Here is a 13,513-nt window from a genome sequence, read left to right on the forward strand (position 1 = left end):
CTCGGCAGAGTGGGGGGAAGGCTCCTGCAGTTTGCAGGAGCCTGGCGGGAAGAGATCCAGGACAAGTGGGTGATCTCTTCAGTATCTCTGGGCTACAAGCTAGAGTTTCAGGAGATTCCACCTTCTCGTTTCCTAAGGTCAAGGATCCCCAGGGATCCAGTAAAGCAAAAACCGCTATTTCTGGCCTTAGATCAGTTACTATCCCAGGGGGTGATAGTAGAAGTGAACCCGAAAGAACAGGGTTCGGCATTTTACTCAAATCTCTTCACCGTTCCAAAACAAAATGGAAGTGTCAGACCTATCCTGGATCTGAAGGATTTGAACCGGTTTTTACACATCCGGTCCTTCCGAATGCAGTCAATCCGCACTGTGGTCTCCTCCCTGCAAGGGGGAGAATTCATGGCATCAATAGATATCAAGGATGCATATCTCCATGTGCCAATTTTTTCCGCACACCAAAAATTTCTAAGGTTCGCGGTAGAGCGGCGCCATTTTCAATTTGTGGCCTTGCCGTTCGGGCTTGCTACGGCCCCTCGAGTCTTCACAAAGATTCTGGACCCTCTCTTAGCAAACCTAAGAGCTCAGGGCATAGCCGTCATGGCTTATTTAGACGACTTGCTTCTCATAGAGAAAACAGCAGCGTTCCTAAGTCACAGCGTCACCAAAACGCTAGAACACCTAGAACGCCTAGGTTGGATCATAAACCTAGAAAAGTCGTCCCTACAACCGGCCACCAGGTTGGAATACCTGGGTATGATCGACACCGCTCAGGGCAGGGTGTTTCTTCCAAGGCTAAAAGCCTTGGCCATTGGGGATCTGGTGCGCCTGATTCTGGGCAGAAGATCTTCCTCCATTCGGTTGTGCATGAGACTGTTAGGGAAAATGGTCGCCTCCTTCGAGGCCGTCCCAATCGCCCAGTTCCACTCAAGGCCTCTGCAAAGTTGCATCCTTACGGCTTGGAACAGGAAGCCCCAATCCTTGGATCTTCCTATGCGTCTATCCCCAGGGACGCGCAAGAGTCTTGTCTGGTGGTTACAAACCAAGAATTTGCTGAAGGGCAAAACTTTTCTTCCTCTTCCATGGAAGATTATCACAACAGATGCCAGCCTGACAGGCTGGGGAGCTGTATTGGAGGAAACATGCTCGCAGGGGAAATGGTCTGCGACCGAGAAACTAATGCCCATAAATATCTTGGAGATCCGGGCAGTTTACATGGCGCTCATAGAGTGGCCTTACAGACTGCGAGGTTTCCCGGTTCGGGTTCAGTCCGACAATGCCACAGCAGTGGCTTATATCAATCACCAGGGCGGTACCAGAAGTCTGGTGGCCCAAAAAGAGGTGAATCGCATACTTGTCTGGGCAGAAAAGCATGTTCCGTGTCTTTCTGCAGTCTTCATTCCAGGAGTGGAAAATTGGCAGGCGGATTTTCTCAGCCGCCAGCAGTTGTGCCCAGGAGAATGGGCTCTGCACCCCGATGTGTTTCAGAACATATGTCACAAGTGGGGTACTCCGGACGTAGATCTGTTTGCATCCAGGTTCAACAGGAAACTGCACAAGTTTGTGTCAAGGACAAGAGATGCACTTGCTCAGGGGTCAGATGCTCTGACAGTTCCCTGGGATCAGTACAATCTGATCTATGCCTTCCCCCCGAGCCCGCTTCTGTCGCGGTTCCTGGGAAGAGTCAAGAGGGAGACAAAGTCGGTCCTTTTGGTGGCCTCGGCTTGGCCCAGGCGACCATGGTACACGGAAATCATGAAGTTGGCAGTAGGCAGGCCATGGACCCTCCCTCTCCGGCCAGATCTGCTCTCACAGGGGCCAATCTACCATCCTGCTTTACGCAGTCTGAATTTGACGGTTTGGCTGCTGAGACCCACATTCTGAGAGACCGTGGCCTTTTGGGGCCAGTCCTTTCTACTCTGGTCAATGCCAGAAAGCCGGCCTCCAGGCTTATTTATTACAAGGTCTGGAGGACATATGTTTCCTGGTGTGAACTCAGGAAATGGCATCCTAGAAAGTATGTCATTAACAGAATCTTGGCCTTTCTCCAGTCAGGCCTAGAAATGAATCTGGCCATAAGCACTATCAAGGTGCAGATTTCGGCCCTGTCAGTATTTTTTCAAAAGCCGCTTGCATCACATTCCCTAGTACGGGCTTTTATCCAGGGGGCCATGCGGACAAAACCGCCAGTTAAACCTCCGGTATGCCCATGGGATCTGAATTTGGTTCTCTCGGCCTTGCAGGGGCAACCATTTGAACCTTTGCATCTGGCTTCTTTAGTTCTCCTGACTAAAAAGCTGGTCTTCTTGGTAGCCATATCTACGGCTAGAAGAGTATCAGAGTTGGCAGCTCTTTCCAGCAAGGAGCCGTATTTAATTATCCATAAGGACCGGGTGGTCATGCGTCCCAACAGGTCCTTTCTACCTAAGGTGGTTTCGGGTTTCCATTTGAATCAGGATGTAATCCTACCATCCTTTTTTCCGGACCCTCAGTCCACAGAAGAAGAATCTTTACACACTTTGGATGTGGTTAGAGCAATCAGTATTTATCTTCAGGCAACTACTCAGATAAGGAAAACTGATTGCTTATTCATTCTGCCGGAAGGCCCTAGAAAGGGCCAGGCGGCGTCAAAATCCACTCTCTCAAGGTGGATCAGACAAGTTATTTCTCAGGCCTATGGTTTAAAGGGGAAGATTCCTCCTTTTCGGGTGAAGGCGCACTCTACTAGGGCTGTTAGTGCTTCTTGGGCAGTGCATCACCAGGCCTCCCTGGCTCAGATTTGTAAGGCTGTGACTTGGTCATCAGTCCACACATTCACCAGATTCTATCAGGTGGATGTCAGAGGGCAAGAGGATATCGCCTTCGGGCGCAGTGTACTGCAGGCTGCAGTTTAGGTCCTCCGGTCCCTGGCGGTCTATATTTTCATTGCTATGGGACATCCCACTATGTAATGAAGCTCCTGTGTCCCGTGATGTATGATCAAGAAAATGGGATTTTTATATACAGCTTACCTGTAAAATCCTTTTCTTGAGAGTACATCACGGGACACAGAGCTCCCGCCCCTCTTGGGTTTTACGTGGTTTCTTATTGCTTTGCTACAAAACTGAGGTGCCTCCCAGATGGGAGGGGTTATATAGGGGAGGAATTCTCCTTAATTGGGGTCAACCAGTGTCCAATCACCAGAGGTGCCTATATAACCCACTATGTAATGAAGCTCCTGTGTCCCGTGATGTACTCTCAAGAAAAGGATTTTACAGGTAAGCTGTATATAAAAATCCCATTTTCCCTGTTGTATTCACACAATTTTTCACTTGTGGACTGTGGTTACTGTGGCTTAAGATATATATATTTATTTATATATATATAAGTTTACAATATTCTTTATGCACTGCATTAATTTTTGTATTATATATTATTAGATTTAATTTATTAATTATTTCTATGATATAGAACACACACACATATATATATATATATATATATACATATACATATACACATACATATACATATACACATATACATATACATATATACATATACACATATACATATATATACACACACACACATATATATACACATATATATATATATATACACACACACACACACACACACACACACATATATACATATAGTGTTTCGGAACATCAAACCAATTTAAACAATAGTCAAGGACAACACAAGTAAACACAAAATGCAATTTGTAAATGAAGGTGTTTATTATTAAAGGTGAAAAAAAATCCAAACCATCATGGCCCTGTGTGAAAAAGTGATTGCCCCCTAAACCTAATAACTGGTTGGGCCACCCTTAGCAGCAACAACTGCAACCAAGCGTTTGCGATAACGTGCAATGAGGCTTTTACAGCATCCTGGAGGAATTTTGGCCCACTTTAGAGGGTTTTAGAGGGTTCTCGAGCATGAACGGCCTTTTTAAGGTCATACCACAACATCTCAATAGGATTCAGGTCAGGACTTTGGCTAGGCCACTCCAAAGTCTTCATTTTGTTTTTCTTCAGCCATTCGGTGGTGGACTTGCTGGTGTGTTTAGGATCATTGTCCTGCTGCAGAACCCAAGTTCGTTTCAGCTTGAGTACACGAACAGATGGTCGGACATTCTCCTTCAGGATCTCTTGGTAGACAGCAGAATTCATAGTTCCTTTTATCACGGCAAGTCTTCCAGGTCCTGAAGCAGCAAAACAGCCCCAGACCATCACACTACCACCACCATATTTTACTGTTGGTATGATGTTCTTTTTCTGAAATGCAGTGTTCCTTCTACGCCAGATATACTTGGACACACACCTTCCAAAGAGTTCCACTTTTGTCTCATTGGTCCACAGAATGTTGTCCCAAAAGTCTTGGGGATCATCAAGATGTGTTGTGGAGAAATTGAGACGAGCTTTGATGTTCTTTTTGCTCAGCAGTGGTTTTCTCCTTGGAACTCTGCCATGCAGGCCATTTTTGCCCAGTCTTTTCCTGATGGTGGAGGCATGAACGCTGACCTTAACTGAGGCAAGTGAGGCCTGCAGTTCCTTGGACGTTGTTGTGGGGTCTTTTGTGACCTCTTGGATGAGTCGTCGCTGCGCTCTTGGGGTAATTTTGGGCGGCTGGCCACTCCTGGGAAGGTTTACCACTGTTCCATGTCTTCGCCATTTGTGGATAATGGCTCTCACTGTGGTTCGCTGGATTCCCAAAGCTTTGGAAATGGCTTTATAACCCTTTCCAGACTGATAGATCTCAATTACTTTCTCTTTCTCAATTGTTCCTGAATTTCTTTGGGTCTCGGCATGATGTGTAGCTTTTAAGGATCTTCTGGTGGACCTCAAGCAGCTCCTATTTAAGTGATGCCTTGATTGTGAACAGGTGTGGCAATAATCAGGCCTGGGTGTGGCTAGAGAAATTGAACTCAGGTGTGGACAACCACAGTTATAGTATGTTTTAACAAGGGGGGCAATCACTTTTTCACACAGGGCCATGATGGTTTGGATTTTTTTTCACCTTTATTTACAAATTGCATTTTGTGTTTACTTGTGTTGTCCTTGACTATTGTTTAAATTGGTTTGATGTTCCGAAACACTTAAATGTGACAAACATGCAAAGGAACAGGAAATGAGGAAGGGGGCATACACACACACACACACACACACACACACACAAATTATATATAAATTATCACATTTTTTTCTACAATTTATTGTTATTCATTCACTCATAATTTTACACAGATTCTTTTGCACTTTAAATGCCATTGCACTTTTTATATATATGATGCACTTTATTAATTCCATGCCATTAGCACTTTATTTAACCACTTCCCGACCGCCGCACGACGATGTACGTCGACAGCATGGCACGGGCAGGCATATGGGAGTACATGTACGTCCCTGCCTTCCCGCGGGTCGGGGGCCCGATCGGGCCCCCGCCCAGTGCCTGCGGCGGTCGGTATCCGTGCAGGAGCAATCGGTTATGAGGAGGCGGCCATTCATTCATGGCCACCCCCTCGCGATCGCTCCTGACGAATGGGAGTGAAGCATTGCATCACTTCCTCTCCTGTAATGTAAACACAGGAGAGGAAGTGATGTAATCTCTCCTCCGTGTCGGTATTTTTCGTTCCGGCACCGAGGAGAGAGCATCGGTGAGTTGCACAAGCACTACACTACACAGTAGAACATGCCAGGCACACTCACACCCCCCCTTTACCCCCCGATCACCCCCCCAATTACCCCTGCCCCCCAGTCACAGTGACACCAATGCATTTTTTTTTTTTTTGCATTGGTGTCATTTGTGACTGTAATAACTGTTAGGGCAGTTAGGGTTAGCCCCCTTTAGTTCTAATGTACCCCCCTAACCCCCCCAATAAAGGTTTAACCCCGTGATCACCCCCCGTCGCCAGTGTCACTAAGGCTGGGTTCACATTGCAGCGGTTTATGAGAACGGATGTGATTCGCACCGCACTGCAGTGCAAATCATATCCGATCTCTGCGATTCGAGTTCAGCCATTCGCCGCACCCGCCGCAAATTCGCACGGGACCCTTTTTTTGGTCCGCAGCAGAATCGGATCGCATGGGTGTTCACACCATGCGATCCGAGTTTGCAGATCGCACTGCGATATGCGAACTGATCTGGGGGTGTCATTAACATTTCACTGACACTCCTAGCAGTTCACATAGGGCAGTGTGAACTGCCGCCGGGAGGCATGCGATGCGGGAACCCGCCGCGGATTCGTGGCGTTCCCGCATCACTCCAGTGTGAACCCAGCCTAATAAGCGATCATTTTTCTGATCGCTGTATTAGTGTCACAGGTGACGCTAGTTAGGCAGGTAGGTATTTAGGTTCGCCGCAGCTTTTTATAGCGCCAGGGACCCCCATATACTACCGCATAAAGCCCCCTGATTGCCCCCTAGTTAACCCTTTCACCAGTGATCACCATATAACTGTTACAGGTGACGCTGGTTGGTTAGTTATTTTTTTATAGTTTCAGGGCACCCGCCATTTATTACCTAGTCTCACTAGTGTACCCGTAAATTTAGGGGTGTCTACTTTCCAAAATGGGGTCATTTGGGGGGGGGTTTGTGCCATCTTGGCATTTTATGGCCTTCAAAACTGTAACGCCCTTAGAAAGCCTGAAGGCGGTGCTTGGTTCTCGGGGCCCCGTACGCGGCTAGGCTCCCAAAAAGTCCCACATATGTGGTATCCCCATACTCAGGAGAAGCATCAGAATTTATTTTGGGGTGTCATTTCACATATGCCCATGGCATGCGTGAGCAATATATCATTTAGTGACAACTTTGTGTAAACAAAAAAAAAAAAAGTTTGTAATTTTCCCGCAACTTGTGGCAAAATATAAAATATTCCATGGACTCAACATGCCTCTCAGCAAATAGCTTGGGGTGTCTACTTTCTAAAATGGGGTCATTTGTGGGGGTTTTGTGCCATCTTGGCATTTTATGGCCTTCAAAACTGTAATAGGTAGTGAGAAGTGAAATCAAAAATTTACGCCCTTAGAAAGCCTGAAGGCGGTGCTTGGTTTTCGGGGCCCCGTACGCGGCTAGGCTCCCAAAAAGTACCACATATGTGGTATCCCCATACTCAGGAGAAGCAGCAGAATTTATTTTGGGGTGTCATTTCACATATGCCCATAGCATGTGTGAGCAATATATCATTTAGTGACAACTTTGTGTAAAAAAAAAAAAAAAAAAAAATTTTTGTCATTATTCAATCGCTTGAGGCAAAAAAATAAAATATTCAATGGGCTCAACATGCCACTTATCAATTTCCTTAGGGGGTCTACTTTCCAAAATGGGGTCATTTGGGGGGGGGGTTTGTACTGCCCTGCCATTTTAGCACCTCAAGAAATGAGATAGGCAGTCGTAAACTAAAAGCTGCGTAAATTCCAGAAAACGTGTAAAATGGACCCTCGCGCCACTATGTGCTAAACGTGAAATGGATCTATGTGCATCAAAATAGAATATATAACAAAGTATAATGAAACAACCTGTGGAATAACAAAAGTGCAAGTGCTGCTAAATAAAACAAAAAATGCAGCGGGACAAAATAGTAAACACAAACTATCACTAGAATAAATAAAAAAGAGTCCTGCGCAAATAATACCACAAAAAATGAATAATGTATATAAATGTGAAAAAAACAAGAGTCAATGAAAATATTTCAAAATAAACACACCAATAGTGTAAGTGTGTAGTGAAAAAACACTGGAGAAAGAACAGGACCAAATGTTCCAAAAAATCAGGCTCCCAGAACTCTCACCTCAGAGATGGAATAATAAGGCAAAAGAAAATAATTCCAATGGACTTCTCCTTCACTTCTCTGTGCACAATCATCAAATGGTATAAACTTCTACCACTAGAGGGCCGATTCAACCTCTTATGAGTAATACTGCAGCATATGTATCCTCGTGGTGTGAAACTTAAAGAGAACACAGAGGGGAAGGGGGAAGGGAGAGAGAAAGGGGACTCCAATAGTGTAGTGTTTTCCAAAACTGAATAAATTTATTTAAGAGAAAGCAATGGACTCTCACATTTAAAAAGAAAGTATCAAACAGAAAGAGATCTGGCATGTACAGCCAGTCTTACGCTTGTTCCGGTATTCCTACGGCCACTCCCTACGGGTTACGTCACCACGTGACTTCTTCATGGGGATGACGCTAGACCGTTCGTGATATGCTTATATACGAGAAAACCGGAAACGATCGGACCGGAAACGTCCGAACGACCATTTTGAAAGAGGTAAAAAACGTCCGAACGACCATTTTGGAAGAGGTAAAAACAATAATGTTGGCCGGATGTAGTAACTCCGTAGGAATACCGGAACAAGCGTAAGACTGGCTGTACACGCCAGATCTCTTTCTGTTTGATACTTTCTTTTTAAATGTGAGAGTCCATTGCTTTCTCTTAAATAAATTTATTCAGTTTTGGAAACCACTACACTATTGGAGTCCCCTTTCTCTCTCCCTTCCCCCTTCCCCTCTGTGTTCTCTTTAAGTTTCACACCACGAGGATACATATGCTGCAGTATTACTCATAAGAGGTTGAATCGGCCCTCTAGTGGTAGAAGTTTATACCATTTGATGATTGTGCACAGAGAAGTGAAGGAGAAGTCCATTGGAATTATTTTCTTTTGCCTTATTATTCCATCTCTGAGGTGAGAGTTCTGGGAGCCTGATTTTTTGGAACATTTGGTCCTGTTCTTTCTCCAGTGTTTTTTCACTACACACTTACACTATTGGTGTGTTTATTTTGAAATATTTTCATTGACTCTTGTTTTTTTCACATTTATATACATTATTCATTTTTTGTGGTATTATTTGCGCAGGACTCTTTTTTATTAATTCCAGAAAACGTACCTTAGTTTGTAGATGTGACAACTTTTGCGCAAATCAATAAATATACAATTATTGACTTTTTTTTTACCAAAGACATGTGGCTGAATACATTTTGGCCTAAATGTATGACTAAAATTGAGTTTATTGGATTTTTCTAATAACAAAAATTAGAAAATATCATTTTTTTTCAAAATTTGCGGTCTTTTTACGTTTATATCACAAAAAATAAAAATCGCAGAGTCAGTCAAATACCTTTAAAAGAAAGCTCTATTTGTGGGAAGAAAAGGACGCAAATTTCGTTTGGGTACAACATTGCATGACCGCGCAATTACCAGTTAAAGCAGCGCAGTGCCAAAGTGTAAAAAGACCTCTGGTCATTTACCAGCAAAATGGTCCGGTCTGAAAGTGGTTAAAGGGGCAAATATTTTCTCACATTACTGTACCTTTTTATGCACACAAAGGTGATATGTTTGTCTTACGTGGCCATACATGAATCAAAATCCATCTGGTTTAACAGGGAACGGCTGAATTTCGATCCATGTAGGGCTGTCTGGCTATACAGAAGTTGATCTAGGAAAAGTTCTCCACAATCAGCACTGGCTCCTATAGCTGGCAGTACTGATCAGTGTATTCTGGTGGTATGGAAGTCTCTCCGCTGTCAGAACACAATATGTGTGGATGAGGGAATCAGGTAATGTATAGGCTGCCTTACTGAGCCTATCATAAAGAAGAACTTAATTAAAACCACCAACTGTTGAGACAATTAACAACTTGATTAGTCTTATGAATATCTATGCATAATACACAGCGTACAGGGGTCAGTAGTAAGTAATAAACATAACAACATATGGAGCGCCACAGTCATATCAGAATACCACCTTACATCAGTGTCCCCAGAATGCCACCACCTTACATCAGAGTCTACCGAGTCTCCATACATCAGATTCTGCAGAGTCCCTGTACAATAGAGTCTGCAGAGTCCCCGTACATCAGAGTCTGCCAGAGTGCCCCCTTACATGAGAGTTTAGCAGAATCCCCTCTTACGTCAGAGTCTGACAGAGTGCTCCCCTTGCACATACCTTCACCACTGGAAGGCAGCTGTTGGAAAAAGGCTTTAAAAAAATTCCGTTGTTGGCTCTGAACTGCACATGCTCAGTTCCAGAATGAGCCAATTAATGAACTGCTGGGCTCAGCCTCAACTCATGTGGTGGGATATGTTAATATAAGCCATGCCTGATAAGCGCCTTTATGTCACTGCAGAGGTGCACATTCAGATCTGCCCCACTGCCCGATCTGAGGTTGAGCCCAGCAGTTCTCTAATCAGCTGGTTCTGGGAGTGGTGTGCATGTTTTTTGGCTGGCCCAACTGAAATCTGAGGATGCTCCAGAGGACGTCACATGACGAAACGCGTAGGGCGTGGCCTAGGACATACACAGACTCTTCCTTCAAGTGACAGTACCTGTATTAACTGCAGTTTTAAAATTGTACCTTTGTGAGTAGTTTCTTCCCTTTTTACAAATAAATAGCGGCTGTTTGTTACATTATCACGCTATGGGCGTTTTTTCTTTCCATATTTAACGAGAACAATACATCCCTGAGGTGACAAGCAGACCATTTGAGACCGGCTGAGAGCAAGATACCAGGATCAGCAAATAGCTACACAGTGGCTAATACTGTGGAGGCGCTTCTACCCCTGAAGGGGCAGGGAAGTCGGTGAGTGCGAATTCTGTCTATTGCACACAAAAAAAAAAAACGCACCGGGTTTTTTACCCCCCCCAAGGATCATTTGCACCAATCACCTTGCACTTTTGGACTGTTGTTTATACTTCTATATGCTGTAGCACTGCTAATTATGGACACTGATTAGGAGATCAGCTTTTGTATCACTGCATTTGTACATTTAGAACTCAATTGTGACATTTGTTTTTACATGTTTTAGTTCAGTGTTGATTATTCACTATCTTATTGTGCACCACGAGGTATATTTTAGTGCATGGTATAATGTAATAGTACCATTATTAAGGATTTGGTTAACTATATATTGCAATATTAATTTTTTTATTTGTTTTTTGCACTTGACTGGATCTCACCAAATTTGCACTTTGCAATTTAGCAAACACCCATTTATTTATTTATTTTTCTTGGAGTAATAGATATTTATTAATAGAGTAGAGCGCCCTAACTACCATTTGTATTTCTGGGGTTATAAGGTGCATGGGAGTACAGGCACTGGCGGGAGGGCTTTACAAGCTATATTTGGGTATGAGAACTGGGGGATGCACCAGGTGTGAGCACTGGGGGTGTACAGGGTGTGAATGTGGGCACTAGGGGGGCTGGGGTGCATAAGGCGCATGGGTGTACAGGCACTGGGAGGGGGGGAGCGTTACAGGTTATATGTGGGTGTGGGCACTGGGGGTGTAAAGGGTGTGAATGTGGGCACTAGGGGGGCTGGGGTGTATAAGGCGCATGGGAGTACAGGGGCGGGGGGGCTTTACAGGTTATATGTGGGTGTGAGCACTGTGGGGTGAACAAGGTGTGAGTGTGGGCACTGAGGGGTGTACAGGGTGTTTAAGTTTGGCACTAGGGGGCTTGTGTTTATATGGTGCATTGGAGAGCAGTCATGGGGGGCTTTACAAGTTATATGTGGGTGTGAGTGCTGGGAGGGGAACAAGGTGCGAGTGTGGGCACTGGGGGGGCTGGGGTGTATAAGGCGCATATGAGTACAGTCACTGGGGGGGCTTTACAAGTTATATGTGGGTGTGAGTGTTGGGGGGTGTACATGGTGTGAGTGTGGGCAATGGTTCACTGTTCAGCAGCCCCCCTCGGCCCCCCTAACACTTACCTAAGCCCCCTCTCAATTCAGCGATGTTGCACGAGAGACTGTCCAGACTCTCCCTCCCAATTGGCTGAGACACACAGAGGGCACCACTGGCTCCCGCTGCTGTCAATCGTACTTAGTGAGCCAACGTGGAGAGAGAGGGGGTGGGGTGGAACCGTGCCTCCATGTCTGAATGGACCCACAGAGCAGCAGTTCTGCTTGGGTGCCCCCATAGAAAGCTGCTTGCTGTGGGGGCACTCGGCAGGAGGGAGGGACCAGGAGCATTGGCGAGGGACCCGAGAAGAGTAGGATCTGGTCTGCTCTGTGCAAAACCACTGCACAGAGCAGGTAAGTATAACATGTTTGTAATTTTTAAACAAAAGAAAAAACAAGACTTTACAAACACTTTAACTTCTTCAGATCCGCGTTATAGCTGAATGACGGCTACAGAGCAGACCTACTTTGCCAGAAGGGCGTCAATAAATTTCCTCCCGTGTTCGAGAGGCCTGCGCACCCCCTGCAGGGCACGCGCAGTGCGCTCTGTGATCAGCGAGTCTATGAGACTTGGCTGATCACAGTTCGGAGTAAAGGGTCGATCCCAACCCCTTAACACGTGATCAGCTGTTAGCCAATTACAGCTGATCATGTGATGTAAACAGAACCGAATAAAAAAAAATAAAAAAACTGATCACCGGCAGCTGTCAGAGGGACATCGGTCCCGATGAAGGAGCGCTGCCGCCAGCTCATCTGTGCCCACCTGTGCCACATGCCATTGCCACCTACCACTGCCCACCAGTGCCACCTACCAGTGCCACCTATCAGTGTCACCAATCAGTGCTTCACCAACAGTGCTGCCCATCAGTGTCACCTACCAGTGCCCATAAGTGCCACCTATCAGTGCCACCTATCAGTGCCCATCAGTAAAACCTATCAATGCCACCTGCCAGTGCCACCCATCAGGGCCCATCAGTGCCATCTTATCAGTGGCCATCAGTGCCACCTTATCTGTGCCCATCAGTACTGCCTTATCTTTGCCTATCAGTGCCGCCTTATCTGTGCTTATTAGTGCCCATCAGTGCAGCTTATCAGTGCCCACCAGTGCCGCCTCATTAGTGCATATCAATGAAGGAGAAAAATTACCTGTTTACCCCTCCCTTTCTTGATCTGCCAGGTTGCGTGCCTTAATAAGGGTCTGGTGTGGATTTTGGGGGGCCCCACACCATTTTTTTTTTTAAATGTTGACGTGAGGTACCCCTTAAAATCCATACTAGACCCAAGGGTCTGGTATGGACTGGGGGAGAGGAACCCCATGCTGTCTTTGTTTTTTTTAAACAAGGACTTTTTTTTGTATTCAGCTGTCAACGGGGAAACTCATTAACAGCTGATGACTCATTGGTTGTTAAGGACACCCCGTGGTCCCACTCCTTAAGAACCAGCTTATACTGCACCCTGATTAAGCAAAGCTTTGCCCAATCAGTGCATCACACAGTGCATTACAGGGTTTTTGGCGGGGCAACACCCTACAAGTTCCTGCAAGTTCCGGTGATCAGCGAACGGCCAAACAAGCAAATGTTTGGCCTGAACTCATGCTTGGGCCAAACTGTTTGCCCATCCCTAGTGGCAGGCAGCTATTAGGACTTAACTCATGGGGTGCTTGCACTTTTTATAAAGTTGCTGAATTTGTGGATTTCAACTTTAAAGTGGAACTTTAGTCATAAAACTAAGTCCTGCTAGATCACTTCAGGCTGGCCCCTTTCGTAGGTATAGCTATGTAAAACATTAAAAATAAGTGCCTATAATGTTTAAAATCCAGTAATACACTCTCTTTCCCTGCTCTACACATGCTCAGT

At 45.3% G+C, this 13,513-nt stretch overlaps 1 protein-coding gene across 2 annotated transcripts in view; it reads right to left on the minus strand.

Moving 5' to 3' along the window:
• The window catches only part of LOC143989147 (fucolectin-4-like), a 378,380-nt gene that overhangs the window by 345,283 nt on the left and 19,584 nt on the right, over window positions 1-13,513 (minus strand). The window lies entirely within an intron of this gene.

Source organism: Lithobates pipiens, unplaced genomic scaffold (genome assembly GCF_037356315.1).
Source record: "Lithobates pipiens isolate NorthernLeopardFrog02 unplaced genomic scaffold, aLitPip1_a1.2 Scaffold_18, whole genome shotgun sequence".
Lineage (NCBI taxonomy): Eukaryota > Metazoa > Chordata > Amphibia > Anura > Ranidae > Lithobates > Lithobates pipiens.